The sequence below is a fragment of the Suncus etruscus genome, chromosome 4 (genome assembly GCF_024139225.1).
Source record: "Suncus etruscus isolate mSunEtr1 chromosome 4, mSunEtr1.pri.cur, whole genome shotgun sequence".
NCBI lineage: Eukaryota > Metazoa > Chordata > Mammalia > Eulipotyphla > Soricidae > Suncus > Suncus etruscus.
Genome location: NC_064851.1, coordinates 29,380,766 through 29,403,949, shown reverse-complemented (window position 1 = coordinate 29,403,949; position 23,184 = coordinate 29,380,766). Strand labels below are relative to the sequence as shown.

Here is a 23,184-nt window from a genome sequence, read left to right as displayed (position 1 = left end):
TGCAGATGATTCAGCACCTGCCCTTTTTATAAACCACAATAGTTAAAGTTTCCTCTAAAATAGAAGGTTGAGGTTGTTGCCCTTCTGTACCAAAAGGGGCTTGCTGGGCTTGAGGTCCTGTAATGCTGATCTGGGGCATGTCTGTTTCTTTCCAGAAACTCTCTGCTAAAAAACTCTCCCACAAGGCAGAAGGTCTTTGAAATCAGAGCAGAAGAGATTGCACTTAATTTCTGTTGAGAGGTTCTTACAAGACTCCTGTAAGAAGTGGGCTCAAAAAACATTGATTTCTAAGGATGAAATTCAGGCTCCAGGCAGATCCCAGTAGTTGCAAAGAACACTTTTGAGTATCAATGCCCAGACACTTATATAAAATTGATATTATCAATCACAAATATTTGTTTGAAAACCTAATAATATACACTGAGTATCCTGTATCGTGCATAGACAGCCTGTAAATAAGGCTTGAAGGGTTCTAATATTATCAAAACTTGTTGCCAGTCAGAGCAATATATAAAATATAAAAAATAGCCAAAAATACTGTATTCGTTTATGGCACAGGGCATGAAAAAATGCCAAAATATTTCATATATGTGGGGGGCAAAGAGTATATTACAGGGGTAGGGTATTTGCATTGCACATACTAAGCCAGGGTTTCAATTCCAGCACCCCATCTGATCCACTGAGTCCATCAGGTACGATAACTGAGGCAGAGCCAGAAATAAGGCTCTAAATACTGCCAGGTGGGCCTCAAGACCAAAAATTATTCATAGAAGGAAGAGAAAATTATTAGAGACAATAGTATGAGAGTTGACTCTAGTTGGACTTTCAGTTATATGACAAGAATACAAAAATGAAGGGGTATCATTTGGTAAATAGGGACAAAAATGATAGAAAATTAAGAATGTATTGGGGGGATAAAGAGCAGCAATCACTGTGGTCTTCCAATCTTGCCAGAGTAATCCCTGAGAGCAGGAGCCTGGAGTAAGCCATGAGCTTGTGTGACTGTAAGCCCCCAAAATCACTTTTTGTGTGCAAAATCAACTAATGTTTCCTAATATTTATCAGTGTGCCAACCTCTTGTTCTAAATTTTATAAGTATTACTTAGTTTAATTCTCACAAAAGTATAGTAGGCCAGATTTTATATTTTTCAGCCTGATATTATGCAAGGAAACAAAAAGCTTGAAATGTTAATTTTTTGGCCAAAGTCACACTGATAGGATATGGGGACAGTCAAGATCAAGAACTTTTGCTCTCTAATCCTTCATTAGAATAGAAAATCTCAACAGAACCTCTTTTTGTGTTTGTTTGATTTTTGTTTTGTTTTTGGGTCACACCCCGGCGAGCACTCAGGGGTTACTCCTGGCTCTATGCTCAGAAATCACTCTTGGCAGGCTCAGGGGACCATATGGGATGCCAGGATTCGAACCACCATCCTTCTGCAATGCAAGGCAAATGCTCTACCTCCATGCTATCTTTCAGACTCCTCAATAACCTCTTTTAACTTCCCAGTTTTCATATAAGAAATATATTATTATAGACCATATACAGATCAATGAAATACACACACACAACACACACACACACACACACACACACGACACACAAACACAAACTAACCTTGAATAGGAAGGGCTCAATGGTATGTTAATGTTTATCAATTGACATATTCAAGAAACCTTTTAAGGTGGCCAGAGTGATAGAACTGTAGGTAGGGTACTTGCTTGATGTGGCTGATTCAGATTCCTTCCCTGGCATTCCATATGGTTCCCCCATGAATTGCCAGGAGTAATTCCTAAGTGCCAACAGGTATGGGCCCTCCAAACAAACAAAAAAAATCAAACAAAAATAGAGCCTTTTATAAAATTAAAAAAAAAAAAAAGCTATCCTTTGTAAGAACTCACATTTAGAGATCATCTCACAAGAAGGCTTTAAATTACAGTTTCTGGTAGTTTTGATGGGCATATTTCAATACTCATAATGGAGATTAGAACTCTGTTTCACTAGCACGAATACTGTTTCAAGAAAATATAGGCTATTTATAAGAAGTACAGAAATGTTTTCAGACTTAATTAGATGTAATTGTCACACTTTCATTAGCTATTAACATTATGTAAAGATAAACTAATGCATAATGAGTTCTTTCATTTTCACATAATTGTAAATTTAATGATTATATTATGACCGATTATAATACCGTACATATTTTTCAATTTTTCCATTAGTAGACAATTATTTATAAGGTTTTCTATTACAATCTGTCTATAGAGACCAGGTTATTAATGCTTTCATTTTCCTATAATGATGACCACAATATTGAAATCAATATGATGGCCACCGTGAGAAGTTGCAAAGTACACAACAAAACTACAACCATGAAAGTTGGCTCACTCAGCACATGCCTAAGGTATTTTAAGATGGAGAAAAATAATATGTTTAATATATGATGAGAAGTTCTAGGTCATAAGGATATTTAAAGTATATTTTCACCGGGGCCCGGAGAGATAGCACAGCGGCGTTTGCTTTGCAAGCAGCCGATCCAGGACCAAAGGTGGTTAGTTTCGAGTCTGGGTGTCCCATATGGTCCCCCGTGCCTGCCAGGAGCTATTTCTGAGCAGACAGCCAGGAGTAACCCCTGAGCAACGCCAGGTGTGGGCCCAAAAACCAAAAAAAAAAAAAAAAAAAAAAAAGTAATATTTTCCCTTCATTTCTATGTGATAGCTCCAAACTCTTTCCTAAGACAGTTTCCTTGTATGAAATATTCAATAGCCTCATCAATGAAAAATGTCTTAAACAGTTTTTACCATTTATAGCATTAAAATACATCCCACAAAACATTTTGAGAAATTTGGAACAGTTGAATCTCAAAGTTATGTGCCAAGAAGTGAAATGTTGGGGTCGGAGAGATAGCACAGCGGTGTTTGCCTTACAAGTAGCCGATTCAGTACCTAACTAAGGTGGTTGGATCAAACCCGGGTGTCCCCGTTGCCTGCCAGGAGCTATTTCTGAGCAGATAGCCAGGAGTAGCCCCTGAGTGCTGAGGGTTGTGGCCCAAGAAACAAACAAACAAACAAAAAAGTGAAATGTTGATAAGCTTTAAAGATGATGGGGGGGTGTGGGAACACTTACCAGAAAAAAAGCAAAGGCAGTGAGACTGACACTATGAGTCCTTATAATCTAATAACATTACCAATAATGATAGTGAAATTAAACATACAATAAATTTTTGCTTTCAAGCTTCGATAATTTGCGGGACTCTCTCAATGTTTATTTGTGGGTTGTGTCATGTTAGACTACTACTTGGTAGATTTGGTAAGATGCCCATGAGATTTGCAAAGAGATTCAAACACTTTTATCTGAGCTAGTTGCAGTACTTCATCCTTAGGTTTTATGAGAGAAGAATATAAACCTTCAGGGTTTCTTTCTAGTCCTATGAAACTATGTACCTTTCCCCAACTCTTTAGGGCTGTTTCAATTATCTCTGAGAATTTTGGCAACTGGGTACTTTATAAGGTTGTTGGAAAAAAATTAATGAAAATCCAAAATTTCAAAGCACATGGTATATATATTAATGGAACTCATAGATACAGATTAACTATGCACTTTTTAGTATAAATTAGTATCCCTTACCAATAAATGCTATTGGTCAAAGTTCTCAGTAAATATTTGTGTATAAAGCTTGACAATAAAATGTTTTATCATTTCAACTGAAACAAATTAAAAATCCTCACACATAAAACACGGGTATGTGTAAACTATACCTGGGAAATTAATTAAAATCAGAATGTGTTAAGTTTTGTTCCTTATAACGATGAATTACAGAACATAGGGGTTATTAGTTTTATCAAAAACCTTCAAAAAGATTCTGTAACAGATGGTTTACAAAAACAGATTTTGTAAAACACTGCTTCAGGCACACAGTTCCATGACATGAAAATCCACATGTACCCAGTAGGGCACGGCATCAAAAATCTATAATTAAGAAGACCCCAGAATCAACTCCAATAAGATGTTTGACCTTGATAGAGTCTAAATTTATCATAGTCTCACTCATTCAACAACTGCTCCCACTGGATTCATTTTAGGGTTTCTTTATTGAGAATCTTATATGATTAATGGAACAAGTTGGGAAAAACCCAATGTTAGGGCAACTTATATATATATATATGTATAAACAGCCAGATAAAAATTAACATTTTTCAACATACAGTCTTATGGACACATCCATATATTTCATTTCTATATAAAACTATGTCATATTTGCTTTTCAGAATTTCTGATTCAAGTTTTATTTGTTCTGGTTTATATAGGTAGACAAATATACTAACCTATATATTTTTATTTGTTTTTGAATCTGTATTTGAGTCACACTTTTGAAAGCATAAAGCCCACAAGGATAAACTGTACAAAAGGCAAACAGTGGGCAGCTATTTCTAAGTTCTTGTCTATATTTAAATGTGATTGGTCAATGCTGTTTTCTTAAATTAAGGAATCAAGAGCTTTATCCATTATACTATCTGGTCCAAAGAATCCACAGTTTTAAAAGCTTTTGTCACCTACTCAAATACTCAAATATTATTCATTCACTATGTACCATACACTACTAGCAAAAAAGGGACAAATGGAAAGAAGATACAGCTCTAGATAGAAAATCATCCAACTTTGTGGTTCTTACTATCTCAGTTAGAAAAGATAACAAAAGAAAATATATTAACAAGCCATGATAAGTGGCACAAAGAACAACAGTTTTTGTACAGCAGATTTCAGGAACATGTGAAGTATGTTTTCAAAAAAGGGTACTCTGATAATCTGATATTTGAACCAAGATCTAAAGAAAATAAGAAAGAAAAGTCACATTACTCCTTCCATACTGACTTAAAGAATGTATGCTTTTGAAAATAGATTATAAATCTTCTACATTATCAGAATTTTTACTTAAATTAACATATTATAACTAATATGGATGGGACTCTCTAAATTTTGTCCAAAGAAGGTACATGGACATAATTTCTTAACACAGCTTTGTAGAAAGAACTGCTGAAATCTTTAGCTCGCTGATTATCTAACAATAAAGTAGGGCCTAAACTTTGGTATAATACTTTTTCTTTTTCTTTTTCTTTTTCTTTTTTTTGCTTATTGGGCCACATCCGGTGACACTCAAAGGTCACTCCTGGTTATGCACTCAGAAATCACTTCTAGCTTGGGGTATTATATGGGATGCCAGGGATGAACCCCAGGCCCATCTTCGATCAGCTGCATGCAAGGCAAACATCCTGCAGCTGTGTTATCGTTCCAGACACCAATACTTATTTTTGTTGCTTTAGGAAAAAAATCTTGGTTTGCCCTACATGCTTAGGTCAACATACTTCAGTTCACTCAAGAAATTGTTATATTTTTGCAGGTTTGGTTTCTCAGTTGCTTTCATTTCCTACCTCCTGGCAGCCTGATGAACATGATTTATAAATATTAAAAATAAGAAGGTGAGACCAGATTTAAAGAACTTGCCAAACACATGACAATGAACCTGTGATGAGTTCCCAGTAAGACTAAAGAAAAGGCTTAACATTTTAGTGGAGATTCCCTATTCTCCAGTGATGTCCTGAGGACTTGTTAGCACCAAGGAATGAGTGCTTAAAGAATGAATGAAATGTTTGTAAAATACTTGAATAATGCTACACTTCCAATTGCCTATCTCAGACCAAAATAGAAACCCAGCGTAAAAAAAAAATAGCTTGGTTTTGAATAAATATGGAAGAGGGTGTGTGGGTGTATGTTAGTAAACAGGATGTTTTCTATCCTTTATAAGAAAGCATGGCAGCTGCTTTCTAAACTCTTAATTGAGGAAGATGCCTAGTTTTACATCCTTGAAAGCTTCTATTTGCATAAACCCTATATAGAAGGCAAGCATTAGAAATAGAAGCAGTATATGATCACCAAGTTTCACTCATGCTAGAAAGTTCTGCCTGCGGTTTGTAATTTTTAGAAATGTGGATGTGCTGACAACAAATTAACTTCTCCAAAGAACTGAGAATTGCCTACTCTCCATCATCCCTCTCACTGTAATTTACATGACTTGACAAAATTAAGACTGGTATTTTCACCATGGTGATCTGCAAAAATCATTAAAGTGATGTGTATTTTGGGAATACCTAATTAACTCTTGTTAGTTCCACTGAGGGTTTTAACTACTAATATAAGCATTGCAAATATCATGGTGGGGTGTTTCATATCTCGTTTTAGTACACGATACAGAGATACTCAAGAGTATTTGAAGAGAAAAAAAATCTCTTTAGAAATCAGCGCAATAATAATGAGGATTCAACTCAAATGGTAAGTAAACCTATGGGTAATCAGTGATACACTGATTGCAAAAGCTTGCCTTGCAGCAGAATACTTTTCTACTTTAAATCAGTTCTTGACAAAAACAACAAAACAATATATGAACACAAAGCAATTTTTCACAAACATTATCTTTCGATCAAGGTGTGGGGTCACAAACATTTGCAGCCACATAGCATCAGCATGTGAGTGAGAACTCTGGTTCCCAGACAATTGCCAGCACCTTGTGTCAAACTTGTAAATAATGGGCTCCTCCTAGTGAGCACCATCTGCTTAATATAGAAAAAAATCTTCATCGTTAATTAGGAAATTCTTTTTCCTATTTAATATTTATTGAACACCCACAATGTGCTTGGCAGCAAAAGCACCAGAAATATGTTCACTGCACACCGAGAATCCACCTGCTTAAAAAAAATATGAGAAAAGAGTTATGCAGTTATTTCTGGTTTTAGCATGCTTTATGTAAGTCTTTCCAAATAGCTAAGTTGCCAGTGGTTCACTCTTTGGAAATATCTTCTTTCCTAATTAAGGTGGAATACTATTAGGTGAGTTAAGATATCAGAAAATATATATGAAAAATGTTAAAAGCAAATTAATTATAGTCACCATGAACCATAAGTACAATTTGTTTTCACTATGTAAGAAAATATCATCTATGCCTAGGTAAACTCAAGTGTACTTGTTTGGAACTGACAGATTAGGGGCTATATAGTATATGAGCAATAAAGAAAATGTAGCAGAAAAGTCACTTTTTTATTGCTCTTAAATAGCAATCAGTATTGTGCTCACTTCAGCAGCTATATATTAAATTGGAATGATACAGAGAAGATTAGCAGGGCCCCTGGGCAATGATGACATGCAATAGCAATCATTGTTTTTGAATATCTCTTCAGAATGTCTGGCCTCAATAGATGTATAAATATGTTGTCAGATATTTAAGACCCCAGAATTAAGAAAGATTAAAATTTCATTTCAAAAGTCCAACTCTGCCCTTCTTTCATCTTTAGTCTTACAATGAACAGAACTTTAAAACATTGACAAGCTCAATTATGCAACATTGTAGGAAAACACTCTTGAGGAAATTAAATAAACCCGGGTACATCAATAATCTGTTACATATATAGATAACAGCATCTTCATAAATTATCTAGTAACTACCAGTTATTATTTAGAAAATATTATAAATATAAAAATGAGCATTGTTTCAATAGTTTTGATATCTCCTGTTGGTTTTCATGATGCTGAACTCAAAATAGTTCTCCATTTCACCTAGGGTAAGTTTGCTCCATCTACCTTGCTAGTGTCTCACTATTTCAGGTTTGTTTTACTGGAATATTTTTCATCAAACTACATGATTTTTCTTGGGCCCGGAGCGGTTGGCACTAGAGGTAAGGCGTCTGCCTGCCTAGCAAACGCTAACCTAGGACAGACCGAGTTTGATCCCTGACATCCCCTATGGTCCCTCAAGCCAGGAGCAACTTCTGAGTGCATAGCCAGGGAGTAACCCCTTGAACGTCACCAGGTTGTGGCCCCCAAACCAAAACAAACAAAAAAAATAAGTACATGATTTTTTCCATTATGTCTTTTTTTTTGGGGGGTGGCACACCCTGTGATAGCTCAGGGGTTACTCCTGATATGGGCTCAGAAATTGCTCCTGTCGTTGGGGGATCTATGGAATGCCAGGGATCAAACCAGGTCCAGTCTGTCCTGGTCAGCCATGTGGGAAAGTCAAATGCCTACCACTGTGCTATAGCTATGGGCCCACCATTATGCCTTGTTAAGGAAACCACATAATGAATGAAAAAGAATGCAATGACTTTGGCCCCATAATGCTCATTTTTAGTCCTCATGGTTTACTGCTACTCACAAATCAAGAATGCCAATCCTAAAGTAGGAAACTCTAAGTCAATGGTCTCAGTCATCTGTAATAGTACATCACAAAATAAAATATTACCAAGATCTTACATTTTAATGGACACAGTCCCCTCGAAAACCACCTCACCCAGCTAATTCAGGCAAAACTAAAATTACATTAGTGAAGTAAATGCTTGTGATGATAGCAGTTATCAAACAGTGCCAAATTATGAACTTTCAATGAATATAATTTTGAAAGAACCATATGACAGAGGGATAATGACTAGCTCCTATAATGTCAGGGTAATAAATAACCTAATGAGCAAAATTGTAAAGCAAATAGTAGGATGAACATCCACCCAATGTTGATTCTTCACTCAGATTTAGAGACCAGAAATGATTTGTCTCTCTGTCTAGAATGATAAAGTATCACTTCCTCATAAGCTAATGAGCAGCACCATCTGGCATCATTACAAAGAGCAAGAACTTAAGAAAGTGGAAGAATAAAATGACAGAGCTATAGCAGGAATTTTGCAGAGTTTTAAAAATTTCTTACCATTAAACTTTCATAATTGCTAAAAAAAAAAAAGACCCACAAATATCAACCAACACTGTTTCAATTTTTTTGAATTAGAAAATAAAAGTAATAAAATTATTAGAACTTTAGTTACATGGCATTACATAAACTATGTAAAGACTATAGGATAATGTTTAAAATGAACTGAAAATTCATTTCCTGATACCTTACTCTCCTAGATTTTACTATTTTACCAAAATGTGGCTACAGAATCAAATGCTACAGCATTATCTGGGGTTTATTAGAAATTAATATTTTGGGCCTCCTGAACCAGACCTTCAATTCAGAAACACCTGGAATGGGCTCATGATTGTTATCACAAATTATTCAGGTGACTTTGAAGAAGGCTTGTGTTTAGGAACCATTTCTCCAGTAAACCAAGCATATTTCTTCCTGGAGAAGGAAGAGAAGGAAGGGAGGAAGGGAGGAAGGAAGGGAGGAAGGAAGGGAGGAAGGAAGGAAGGGAGGAAGGAAGGGAGGAAGGAAGGGAGGAAGGAAGGAAGGGAGGAAGGAAGGGAGGAAGGAAGGGAGGAAGGAAGGGAGGAAGGAAGGAAGGGAGGAAGGAAGGGAGGAAGGAAGGGAGGAAGGAAGGGAGAAGGAAGGAAGGAAGGAAGGAAGGAAGGAAGGAAGGAAGGAAGGAAGGAAGGAAGGAAGGAAGGAAGGAAGGAAGGAAGGAAGGAAGGAAGGAAAGAAGGAAGGAGGAAGGAAGGAAGGAAGGAAGGAAGGAAGGAAGGAAGGAAGGAAGGAAGGAAGGAAGGAGGGAGGGAGGGAGGGAGGGAAGGAAGGAAGGGAAGGAAGGAAGAAGGAAGGAAGGAAGGAAGGAAGGAAGGAAGGAGGGAGGGAGGGAGGGAGGGAAGGAAGAAGGAAGGAAGGAAGGAAGGAAAGGAAAGGAAGGAAAGAAGGAAGGAAGGAAGGAAGGAAGGAAGGAAGGAAGGAAGGAGGAGGAGAAGAAAGGGGAAAGGAGGAAGGAAGGAGGGGAAAGGAGGAAGGAAGGAAGGAAGGAAGGAAGGAAGGAAGAAAGGAAGGAAGGAAGGAAGGAAGGAAGGAAGGAAGGAAGGAAGGAAGGAAGGAAGGAAGGAAGGAAGGAAGGAAGGAAGGAAGGAAGGAAGGAGGGAGGGAGAGAAATGTAAGTTAACTTAAGCAAGTTCAAGCAACCAGTCCATGTGAAGAAAAATGAATCAGTCAAATCATTTTCCTGAAGAGACAGAATGATCTTTTTCAAATAAGAGAGGTTTTATTCTAGTATTCTTTTGTATGTAATTTAGGGAACAAAAGCCTTTAACTTCTAACTTAATTGCACATTTTCAGAACATATTTTATTTTTAAGCTACTTTGTTATTCCCTCTGAGAATGATTTTGTAATTGTGCCTAAATTCTTCAGTTTTTCAACCCTTGGCTATTTATTCAGTATATATTAAATAGCTACTATAAGCCAAGTATTATTTTTGCTTGGTGCTATATCATGATGAAAACTACAATGGCTTTTGCCTTTAAGAAACTAATATCCTGTGGGAAAGAAAAACAAAACCCATAACCAATAACCAATAAGACAATGAAGCAGTTTAGAATTAAAATAATTCTCTACTGGGATAAAAGAAAGAAAATAGAGGTATAGAAATAATGATTATAGTAAAGTGGCATTTTTTTATTATATATATATATTTTTATTTTGATCATAGTGGCTTACATATTGTTGACAATGATATTTTAGGTACATATTTACATAAAATCAGGGGGGATTCCCATCACCAAATTGTCCTCCCTACACCTCCGTTTTTGTCCTACCACCCATATCCTCTTCCCTCACCCCCAGGGTAGCTAGGATATGTGGTCTCCTCTGTATCTAGCCTACTGCATAGTAGTCTTGCGCCTGTTTGGTCCTGGTGTCTCCCTTGTTTCCCCCTCTAATTGGAGGGGCAGGACTAGCTAGTTCAAGTTACGTGGTTTTGTTTGAAGGAGAGAAAAGTAATAAACTGGGGTAAAAGTCTAATACGCCGAAAATAAGCGGAATTCTTCCAGAGGCTCTCAACATCGGTTTGAGAAATGAAGGAGAGAAAAAAGGTGAAACATTCCACCAGTACAAAAAGAAGTGTCAAATATCCCGTGAGGACTCCAACAATAAACACAAGCAACAACAACAAAAAAAAAACAACCCACAAAAACAAACACAAAACAAAACAAAACAAGCAAACAAACAAACAAAAAATGCCATGGTCTTGATATAGGAAACATGGCATAGCATACAAAGAACAGAAAGGAAGAGAAAGAATAAGTATAACTGGGGACAACTTCAATTATCACACCCAAACAGAGAAATTGACCAAAAAATAGATAGGTAAATAAAAATAATAATAATAAATGAAAATAAAATAATATATATAAAAAAATAAATAATGTTTTGTGCTTTTTGTTTTTTCCCTCCTGCCCAGGCACAGTAAATATTGGGGTCATTCGAAAAGGAATTCACTTGGCCTAAGAGATATGGGGTTTCTCCGCCCTTGGAGTGTATTGTCATGGGATCAACTATAGACTCTGTTCAGGATCATTTACTCTCCCGGTGGTGCTTTTGTGGTGTTTGTAAGACCTATGCTCTGTCCTGGGTGATACTATCAGGCCTCTGTGTCTAGGGATCTCAGTATCTGCACAGATCCTGCGGTGGGAGTTATGATGAAGTCAGTCTTTGTGGTTCTAGAAGTTCTGTTCCATCAGTGTCATTTTAATTCATCTTCTGTGGTTGGTGATCTTGGTCTTTGCACTGAAGCTAGGATGGCACCTAGGACAGTGTCTTTCTTTGTGCTTCCAGAAGCCCCATTCCGTTACAATGGTCTCTGCCAGACCTTTGAAACTGGGGATCATGTTCATTGTGCAGATCGTAGTTCAAACCCTAGGTTAGGGCTTTTTTATTGGTCCCCGGCTGTATACATTCTGGTCATGGTTCTAGCAGCAGTCATCTGTAACTCGAAATCTTGGCTTTTGGGCCTTCCAAAGGGTGACAAGTCTTCTGCTTTTGTCTTGTCGTTAGCTAGAAAGGTAGGATAACCTTCACTTAGGTCAAGTTGTTCCCATTTTCTTCGTTGTCAGGATGTCATATTAGAGCTGGCATTTGTTGGTGACCTCGCAGTATTGCAGCTGTCCCGGATGGGATTTGTTTCCTGTAGCAGTTGTGAAGAACTGTGCCGTTCCTGTGTCTGGGATCCAGGATTCAAGGCTGGATTGATGGTATCTAAACACCTGAGGTCTAAGTTAATTCCACATGACATATTTTCAAGGTAGGAGGTATCCCTCTATTGTAAACAACTATGAGTTCCTATCTCTAATAAATAAGAGCTCTCTTTTTTTAATGTATATGCATTTTTAATAGTACTCTGGTAGACTCATTAAGTAAGAAAAGTTAAAAAACTTAAGGAAGATCATGAAATTGATAATCTAATATGGAAAGGTAGTGATTCAGAGAGCTGGTGTTGCAGTCCAAGAGAGGAAACTTGCCTAAGATATTTGAGAGGCAGTATGAAGACTATGTCACTGAAACATAGTGACCACATGCAAATTTAATAACAGGTTCATAGAGGAATTATATGGCCAGATCACCAGGGCATTGTGTTTAAAATCTTTTTATTTTATTTTTTTTGGGGGGCCACACCCGGTAACGCTCAGGGGTTACTCTTGGCTATGTGCTCAGAAGTTGCTCCTGGCTTGGGGGACCATATGGGACGCCGGGGGATCGAACTGTGGTCCATCCAAGGCTAGCACAGGCAAGGCAGGCACCTTACCTCTTGCGCCACCGCCCGGCCCCGTGTTTAAAATCTTTACTTCTACTTCAATGTTTACTTTAATGGAAATAGGTGGCTATCTCATGGTTTTGAGCACGAAAAGAGAATCTAACTTATAAATTTAATGAAAGTGTTACTTAAAGGTATTTAATTCATTTTTTTCTGGATTACAATTACAATTAACAGATAAAGTTGGGTAGTGACCAGTTCTTTTATGAGTCTTTTCAGTCTTCTGAAAGTATATGGGCTATATTTGCTTCCTACAGACCACCTTCTATTTGGGTGTTAGAATTTTTTTTCACTAGGCAACTGACAGCTAGCAGAATAGTGAGTGAAGTCTCAGATCCTGCTTTGCCACTGAAGAGAAACTAAAATGGAAACCTGTATTTGAGGAATGGCTCTGTCAGTGACTTATTAAAAACCCAGTGCCCAGTCACAAAATCCCTAGAGAAAGTAATGGATTTTCCAACCTTTAGGTAAGATAGAGCAAGGGGTGGCCTCTCTGAGTAGAACTGTGGAAACTTTTCTAATCAAAATCCAATCCTAGAAGTTGCCTCATATGATATTACTGTGACCTCTATATTCTGAAGAAAAGTGTTTGAAAAAAATCACAAGAATTTCAAGGCATAGCAAAGGAACTTGTAAACTTCGAAAAGAAATAAGTAGTCAGCTATTATTCCTTTTACTTATTTAATCACTTATTCACTAATTTCTTCATAAAATGTTTACAAAACATCTATTAAAGCTCAACATTTTAAAGTCAAAATGCAATGGATTTTAAGAGGAAGAAACATGACTTTTTATTTGAAACATTTTAGGAGTATTAAAAGAGAAAACATTTTGTTTGGTCATAAAAGATGGCTGGAATGTATGTTCCTGGTGATAGGAAGATGCACAATATAGATGTGGAAAGGACACATCCAAAGATCAGACTAACCTTGGGTCATTCCAAATGAGGGGTAAAAAAAGGGTCTAAACTAGAGCAGTGGTCATAGTAATAATAGAGTTAAATGTGTAATAGTTGTTCAAAGGTCATATCAAGACCATATGAAACAACTGTGGGTCATTAAATTGAAAGAAAGCAAAAACAACATTTTTGTTTGGCATTTTGGCAAACAATCACAGACTAAAATTGAGGTGAGTAAGGTCTCTATCTTTGCAAAGTTTATCGTCCAATAAGAGGGATAAAAAATATAATAAATGTTGTTTTTCTTTAAAATGTCCCTTGTTGAATTCTTAATTACAACTCAATGGTCTGCTTAAATGGCCAGGAATAGGGCATAGTTACAAACTGACATCCAAATACAAACAATTTGGGAAACAGCTATCCTTCACTCACATGCATCTCTCAGGCTCAGGGATCAATGAAATGTTGGCTTAGCCCATTATTGAAAGAAGTCTAAATTAAGTACAAGCCAAAGTGCCATCAATAGATTAGAAAATTTGTCTCACCTTGTAACTTGCTAAAAAAAATACAACTCTTGAACTTCATCCAAAATTGTGACTAGATTCACATTAAAATTTGAAAAATATGCTAACAGAGAAAATAAAAAAGAAGGAAATAAGGAATGAAGGGAGAGAGAATCAAAGAAAAAAATAAAATAAGAGTAGCAAAAGATAAGTATTTTAGTAAGCAAGAGTAGGCTATATAAGCTTGCTAACTTGAATACCTTCTCATAAATAAACTTTATATAGAACCCACACTATATGGATATTTTAAAATATTTGGGTGGATAAAATACCTAAAATATAAAATATACAAAACATTTACTAATAACATGTCATAAATAATTTTACTTCAAACACATTTTGTTTTGATTCACATATCCATAGAGATGTGAACCCACAGTTTAAAAAGTCAGGATCTTTTTGGCACATCCTTCCATAAGACAGCTAAAGAGGTAAATCCATTTGAAATCTTTATCATACTAATAAAGTTAATCAAACTTTTATTTTCATTTTCAGAGAAACAAAAATTTAATACAATAAATACTTATAAAACTTCTGCAGCATTTTAGACACAATAAAGAATTATAAAATGCATTTTCGTTGCAATGAAAAATAGTTTAGTAAAAATGAATACACTTCAGGTTAAACAATTATCAAGAAAAGTCAGAGCAATAGTACAGTGGATAGGGTATTCACAAACAGCTGACCAGCCCATGTTTTATCTCTGACATCCTAGGTGGTACCCCAAATACTAGCAGGAGTAGTTACTGAGTGTAGAGCCAGGAATAATCCCTGAGCTTTGTTTGTCCAGTGTGACCCAGGACAAAAGCAAATCTCAAAAGAACTCTTTTAAAGAGTAAAAACAAGTGAAAATTTAAGAAAAAAAAAGAAAGATATCACCTTTACTACATAATTGTTTTGTTTTGTTTCTGGGACATACCCGGTGATGCTCAAGGGTTACTCCTGGCTATGCACTCAAAAATCGCTCTTGGCTTGGGGACCATATGGGACGCTGGGGGATCAAATCGAGGTGCTGGGTGTCAAACCACAGTCCGTTCTAGGTTAGTGCATTGCACCACTGCTCTGGCCCTTTTTTTCTACATAATTTTATAAATAAGCATTAAGACTATTCTTAATTTTGAACTAAATTTGAAGAAAGAATAAAGATGACAAAAGCAAAAACAAAAAAATTAGAGAGCTGTGAAGCAGTCCTACAACAGAAAGAGGTCAACGGCCTTAATTTAAAGTCAACAGAGGTAAGATGTTTGCCTTTATGTGGCCAACCTGGGTTCAGTCTTCTGTGTACAGCCAGAAATAAATGATCCCTAAGCACAGAGCCAAGAATAAGACCTGAGCACTGTCAGGTGTGCCCTGACAAAAAAGTAATCAACTGAATAGATAAATCTTATAAATGTGTCCATATTGTTTTCCAGAAAGACTATGCCAGCTGACATTCCCACTAATATTGAATGAGAGTTCCTTTCTCCCTGCATCCACCATGCCAGTTCTTGCTCTTAGTGATGTGTGCAAATCTCTGTGGTGTGAGATGATATCTCATTGTTAATTTAATTTGCATCTCGCTGATAATGAGTGATGCAGATGCAGAGAATTTTTTCACATGTCTTTTGCCCATCTGGATTTCTTCCTTGAGGAAGGTTCTGTTTATCTCTTCTTCATATTTCTAATGGGTAAGTGTTTTTTCTTATAACATTCTACCAGGCTTATACATCTTTGATTTTAACTCTTTAAAAGAGGATTGGTCAGTAAATAATTTCATTTAATCTATGCACTGTCTTTATATTCTGGTCATTTTTCTCTTTGAGGTGCAAATGTTTCTTAATTTAATGTTGCCCTATTTTCCTAACTTTGTTTCGACTTGGTCAGTGATATTTCATCCTTGAAGATGCCTTAGCTTCAGTGTCATGATAAGTTCTGCCTATGTTTTCTTTTATAGATTCAGGTATGATATCAAGGTCTTTAACCTATTTTTTTTTCAGTTTGGGCCACACCTGGTGACACTCAGGGCTTACTCCTGACTATGCGCTCAGAAATCGCTCCTGACTTGAGGGACCATATGGAATGCTGGGGCATCAAACCGCGGTCTGTCATGGGTCAGCTGCATGAAGGCAAATGCCCAACTGCTGCACCATTGCTCTGGCCCCTCTTTAATCTATTTTGAATTGACTTTTATGTACATCATTAGAAAGACATACACAAAGTCTGAGTTCATTTATTTTTGCATGTAGATGACCAGTTTTCCTAGTATCACTTGTTCAAGAGTCTTTCCTTGTACCATTTTATTATTTTCTCATTTTGTTTTAATTTTTTAAGGGGGGGGATCACACTTGGCGGTGCTCAGGAGTAACTCCTGGCTCTACACTCAGAAATGCTCCTGGCAGGCTCAGGGGACCATGTGGGATGCCAAGATTCTAATCACTGTCCTTCTGCATGCAAGGCAAATGCCCTACCTCCATGCTATCTCTCTAGCCCCTAGTTTCTCATTTTTTAAATAATAAGTGAACACAATACCTGAAGGTCTGTCTCAGGATATTTGACTTTATTCCACTAGTCTGAGTCAATCTTTATTACAGAACCATGATGTATTGATTACTATTACTACTACTTTTAAAAAAAACTAGGAATTTAGCTTCCATTTGACCCAGCAATTTCACTTTTTGGAATATACACAAAGGAACCAAAATTATAATGGAGAAAATATAATTTACTTATATGATCCTTGCAGCATTGTCCACATAGCCAAAATCTAGATAGAGCCCAAGTACCAAAGAATAGATGAGTGGATAAAGAAACTACAGTACAGTACAGTACACAATGAAATGTTACTCAGAAATAAGAAAAGATAGTCATTCAATTTACTGATACATGAAGAGTAACATTTTGAGTGAAGTTAGTCAGAGGGAGAGAAAATGATCTCTCTCATATGCAAGATATAAGGAAACATAATGATGGAATAATGAGCTCAGAAACCATAAAAATAAAGAACAAGAGATCTGGTATTCAGTAGGAAATATGAAACCTTGGGGAGTTGGAGGTTAAGACAGGAAGGGGGCAACAACTATGGACGATGGAACCACTCAGCCAGGAGAAGGAGGAGATGCTAAAAAGTGGTAAAGCATTAGGTATGAAACCCTATTGGCAACCATACTGTAAACCACATTTCTTAGAAAAGAAAAAAAAAAGTGCCTCTCATAGAATCAGACTGGTGGGTGGAGGCAAACGAGGGAGGATTGGTAGCTGTTGTATTAATTTATAATCATAAAGTCCTAGTGGATGAATGGTGAGGCCTTTCTAGGCCCGGCCTGGCACCTGCAGCCCCTATGGCCTGGTCTGTAGATATCAGAGTAATGGCGAAGAAATGACCCACAACAGTAAGATGAAGTTTCAGGAGTCATCCAGCTTTATTAAGGCCCTAACCACGATGTGCATCTTCCTCACATGGCCTTTCAGCTAATCAATCTCTCTGCACTCAATCTGTGTTTCTTTTCTACCTGTGGCATCTTCCTTGCTGAGTCTGTCCTTCCTTTCCCCAGGCCACTTTAATTACCAACCACAGAGCCCTCCCAGTTGTGGGAGGGTCTCACTATCCAGGTAAGATAGGCAGAAAGTTGAGGAAGGGGGTAACAGGTAACCAGTGAAGGGAAGCAGAACTTGGTGAAGAGATTGGTGTTCAAACCTTGTATGCCCATAACCTAATCAGGAATAACTTTATAATTTCATGGTGACTACAAAAAAAGCTCATGAGCTTCAATGGACGAATATATAGCCAGAAAAATTAAAAAGGCTTAGAATTATTTCTAAAATTTAACCATAAAAATTTTGAGCATATCTTTTCCAATGAGGCTTCTAACTGAAGACCTATGTATATATAGTTTTCAAACTCTGTAGTATTCAAAAGTTATTGTACTGAAGGAATGCTTGGTATAATGATCTACTGCCCTATTGAGACTTTGTTTCTAGATGCTATAATCTGCCTATATATCTAGCCATTCTGTCAAGTCAGAGCCTCAAACCCAAGAGAACTTTATTGAGCTAAACTGGCTGCATTTTTATTTTTACAGCTACAGGTAGTTTGCATAGAATTCCTTTTGAAAATTATAGCTATGTAATATTAAATGCTCCTGTTGTTTTAGCCCCAAACTACATTTTTATATCTTAATTATCATGTCATCACCTAATGTATATGTGAACGTATGTACGTATGTCTTGTTTTAAACACAAGACAGGTTGGTACTGACATCTTGATAAATTACAAACACGTCTTTCATCCTCCTATTATTAAAATAGTTTTTATTTAAATGCTGGATTTCCAGTTCATAAATATTATAGTGGAGGCCAAATGTAGGTAACTGAATGTCATCATAAATAACAGGAAAAGGATGTCCTGTTTCCCAGTGCTTGTTAGCATCAAAACAAGCTATGGATGCCTTATTATGTTTTTTGACTCTGGAATCCTCTGGGTCTGCCCATGACTGCTGTGTGAACTTACTGTTCCTGCCAAATATATCAGCTGGGGTGAGAACATTAATTCATTTTAACAGAGGTGTGTCAGCATTAGTCTTGTAAAAAGTGCTGAGGGGCTGTATTTGCAAAGACTGTCTTCAAAAGAAAAAAAAATGGAAAATACTGTTTTTAATGAGTCTTGTTTTTCACTTCAACAAAAGTTCTACTTTGCCCATTTTTTCTCAGTTCAGGCTTTCCTGGGAAAGCATTTTTAAGAGTTAGAAATAACAAAACTATTTTTTTTTTAGTCCCACTAGAGCAACAGAACTTCTCTGGGTGAACCATGCATGATAATGTGCCCCATAGCTGATCTCAAGCTGGCAGAGTTGCTTTTGTTGTTGAGGTTTGGATTTTTTGTTTGCTCCCTCACAACCCTGCCTTTGCAATACTCTCTGCCCTACGCAATGCTCCCTCTGCACACTCTCCTACTGGAAGAAATATTGTTTCCCAAATATTGAGGGAAGAGTCTTAGAATCCCCTCCCACTAGAAAGTAAGGGTGTACAAATCTAAAGGATATATGCCAATTATATAAAAGCTTTCAAAATGACCACGCTGAAATAAAAAATCTAGATTGGGCTAAAAAGCTCCACCAGATGATAAAACCATCCCCAAATAGAAGGTAGTAAGGAATGACACAGCACTGATTTCTTTGTCTTTCCTTCAGATTGACTGGGGATGGATGGGGGAGGCTGACATAAATTACCCTCATAGTCATCTTGAATTTTACAAATTAGTTTCCCATAGTGATAATGCTTTGTGAAAGTGACTTTTGTGCGTCCTGTTTCCTAAATGATCCTTAAAAGGAATCCATCCTCCCTTCACATCCTTAGCACTTGAGGAAGAAACATTTTTTGAAACATTGAAATATGCTGCTAGCTTTCATTAATTTCAGTCACCCTGAAGGTGGAGCTACATTGGAGCCAGCTAATTAAGACCTATTTAAGGCAGCTCAGGGCCCTTTATCAGGCCTATATTAGCTTTGTGTTTTTAATAGGAGCTATGGTTTTCTCAATTATTCCTTAATTAAATAATGTGCCTGCATTTACAAATATTTCTAAGTGGGATGCAAGCTTTGACTGCCCAACTGTCTATAGTAAGACCATCTCATATTGGCTCTCTTTTGCTTATTTAGAAAAGTTAAAGTTCTTTTGCATCTGTGAATGGCCAAGTACTTAAACAGATTTTTCAAATGTTGAATGTAATGCCATGTGCCAGTATCAGCCCTACAATACCTCTAGGGTATTTCAGTCTTGGGATATATTAATGCAATAAGTAAATGTCAGCAGTCTAATATTATTTTTGCATAACAATCATTAAAAGGAAAAACAGATCCACTTCGTGCAGATTATTTTGACTGAAAAAAATCTTTAATTTTAAAGATTTCACGAAAAGATGAAAGTCACTTAGAATTAGCAAACCTTGTTTCTTAGGAAAATAGGAGGGAAATGATAAGGTTGGTTAGTTCCCCAAAAATCCAGCAAAGAAAGGACAAGTAGTCTTTTAATCTGTTCTCTAGCCTTTCTCACAAGATCAGTATCTCTAACTGGAATGTCAAATAATTATAAACATTTATTGATAAAAAAGCAAACTAAATTCATTTGGTTTTGAAAGTATTTCAATAACTTATTAGTTGCTCTAAGTGTATCCTAAGAAATGTAACTATGTGTATATTTCTATTCATGTGTCCCCAAGAAAGTATTCCTTATGATAAAAGATTTTAAAGGAAAAATGGAAAGATACCTACATGAGAAGGGAAAAAGGTTTTCTTTTTTAAAAAAAAAATGATAATTTGGAGAAGCAAGTTGAGTGACTATTTTCTTTTTATTTTGAGAAACTTCATTTTTTTTCCTTTTTCGATGATGAATCATTTTTATTACTAAGGACAAAATTGCTTTAATTTTTATAAATTATATATTATAATATATGGTATAGCATCTCTATTTAAATTTAATGAGTATATAATAACATTTTTATTTATAGTGATGTATAACCAAAACATATAATGCTACAATGCAATAATTGCACATCAACATTTACTTTTAAATTTATTGATAAAAGATAAACACTTGGTTAAAAAAATAATCCAATAAATACTGGCAAACCATCCAAAATAATTTGAAGACAAAGGAGATAATAAACAAAAATCATTTCTCCCTATTACTTGTACCTGCATGCAATGATGCACAACACTTAACCTTACTTCAATTTTCTTAGAGAAAAATCTTCAAACATTTTGTGAGAAAATAAACACTTGGTGAACATGGGTCCAGATGAACACTTAATTTAAATACATTCTCTTTGATGTAACACAGTACTAGAATATTTATGGTAATCAGACTGCTGGCTCTGCTGTTATTTTAACATTGCTGTGTATATTTTGTAGGATAAAGCACATAGGTAATGACATTGGTGTCTCTAAAACCAGTTTCTGTCAGCATAATAAAAGGAAGAAAAAGCTTTAGAACAATGGGGAAAAATAAGAATCCTAGATGTGGTATTGGAAGTTCCTGTTTGAATTCACAATGATGTTATCTTTAAACAAAGCAAGTATACATTATAAAATAGTTCTGTCCAATAAAAGAAAAGATCAAAAACCAAAACCAAGCCAGGAGCAGCAAGCACCTGTAATACCAAGATAATGCCTTCTTATGTACCAAAGAAGAAATGTTTGAATACAGTTTGTATCAGCTTATGTACAAGATAATACAACAGTTAGGGTGCTTGCCTTATTCACAGTCTAACAAGATTTGATCCCTAGCACTCCATATCATTCTCAGAGCCCTGCAAAGAGTCATCTTTGAATGCAGAACAAAGGATATGCCTAAGAACCGTTGAATGTGGCCTCAAGGAAAAAAAACAAGAGCAAAGAAGAAGAGTAGTACTAGAGGTAGTACTAGAAAGCAAAGAATGTATCTAAGAGTTCCAAAGACAAGACAAAGGCTCTAATCAAAGAGGTTTTCTAGCCAAAATAACAACACATAGAGTACACTATATAATTTTAATAACAGAAAAATTTCAAGTATGTTTAACTATATAATATACATGAAAATGAAGCTAATTGCACACATTATAGGTTCAAAGTAAATAATACCTTAAAAATAAACAAATAGAAAATATACATACTACCTTCTATTCATGGTAGCTAAATGACTAATGAGAAACATTTTCTCTTTATTACATGTACTGACTAATAAAAAAAAAAAGAAGTGATGAACTGTGACCACTCTGTAAGATCTCATAAATTAGTAATCAAAATGATGATCTCTAGTAGCTCCTAACTCCCCCCCCCACACACACACACAATGATAAAAGGAAATGGGTCCTAGGGAAGAGAAAAGAAGCAATGAGCACCTGTTGGAGGGATCTTGAAATACTGGTGAAGGGATCAGTGTAGTCTTTCTGCATTTACTTATCTAAAAATAAAACCTCTAATAGAATTATTAGATGATTTAATTAAAATAATTTTAAAAAGGAAACTAAGTCATTTTTATTTCATTTTATTTTTGGAGACACACTCAGTAGTGCTCAAGGATTACTTCAGTCTATGCAATTATAAATCACTTCTAACTCTTGGAGGGGTTTGTGATACTATAAGGGAGCCTGTGGGAATGAACTCTGGTTGTCCAAGTGCAAGGCACTATTTCTCTGGCACTGGTATTCCTTCTGATAGAAATACTACCTGCTTTGGCAAAAATCATAGGACCGAAATTCTATAAAAACTCAATACAAAAATTCCAATATAGATTGTTTTGGGGGACCACACCCAGTGTTGTTCAGAGCCTAATCCTGTTTCTGTGCTTAGAGATCACTTTTGGCAGGCTGGGGAATAATATAGGGTAATAGGGATTGAACCCAGGTGGTCATCAGGTAGAACAAATGCCCTATCTGATGTACTATTGCTCCAACCCTATTGGATGATACTTAAAAATGGACTAAATCTCAATATTATTAAGGAATTTTGTTGATTTTAATGATGGACAATGACATTTTAAAGTATTTTTAGAGCCTAGAGAGATATGCTGAAATATTTATGAATGAAATAATATGATATCTGAGATTTGCTGCAAAATAATTCTTGGGCTTAAAGAAACTTGCAGGGCACAAGTGAAATGAGATTGGCCCTGAGTTAAAAGTTATTCAAACTGAGCAGAGAATATACAGAGTTAATCATACCATTAGTTTCTCTACTTTATAAGTTTGACATTTTCCTTCATAAAATGTTAAAACATAATCTTGTTTGAAATTTGGCAATGAATGCAGAACACTCTGTATATCCCTAGACAATAAAATTTCCACCGCTGAATTTAGAATGCAGGTTTGATTCTTAGTAAATAAAGCTACTTTTGAAGTCATTTGATCAACTTGTATAGTACAACCAGATTTTACTCAAACTACCTATTCTACTCATTTCTAAAACAGTTGTTATAGTTGGTTGGTTTCAATACTCAGGGAAGCAACGGCATAGCATTAAATGTATTTTGACTCTTTTACAATCTTATTTTGATAATTCTACCAACAGACTGACACGAGCAAATTAATTTTACCAAGAGAGCTTTGCCTCACTCTGTAAATAGCATAAACAGCCCTCTCCTCATCACAGATCATAGAAAATGAATCTCCCAAGGCTATTCTTTCCCAGTTCTTGCTGAAAAATTCCCACATCATAACTGTGCTG

At 36.1% G+C, this 23,184-nt stretch overlaps 1 protein-coding gene and 1 pseudogene across 1 annotated transcript in view; one reads left to right on the top strand and one right to left on the bottom strand.

The window, feature by feature from the left end:
- The window catches only part of ST6GALNAC3 (ST6 N-acetylgalactosaminide alpha-2,6-sialyltransferase 3), a 658,045-nt gene that overhangs the window by 206,413 nt on the left and 428,448 nt on the right, over nucleotides 1–23,184 (bottom strand). The gene's annotated exons all lie outside the window — the stretch shown is intronic.
- On the top strand, nucleotides 7,121–7,216 carry LOC126007569 (uncharacterized; annotated as a pseudogene).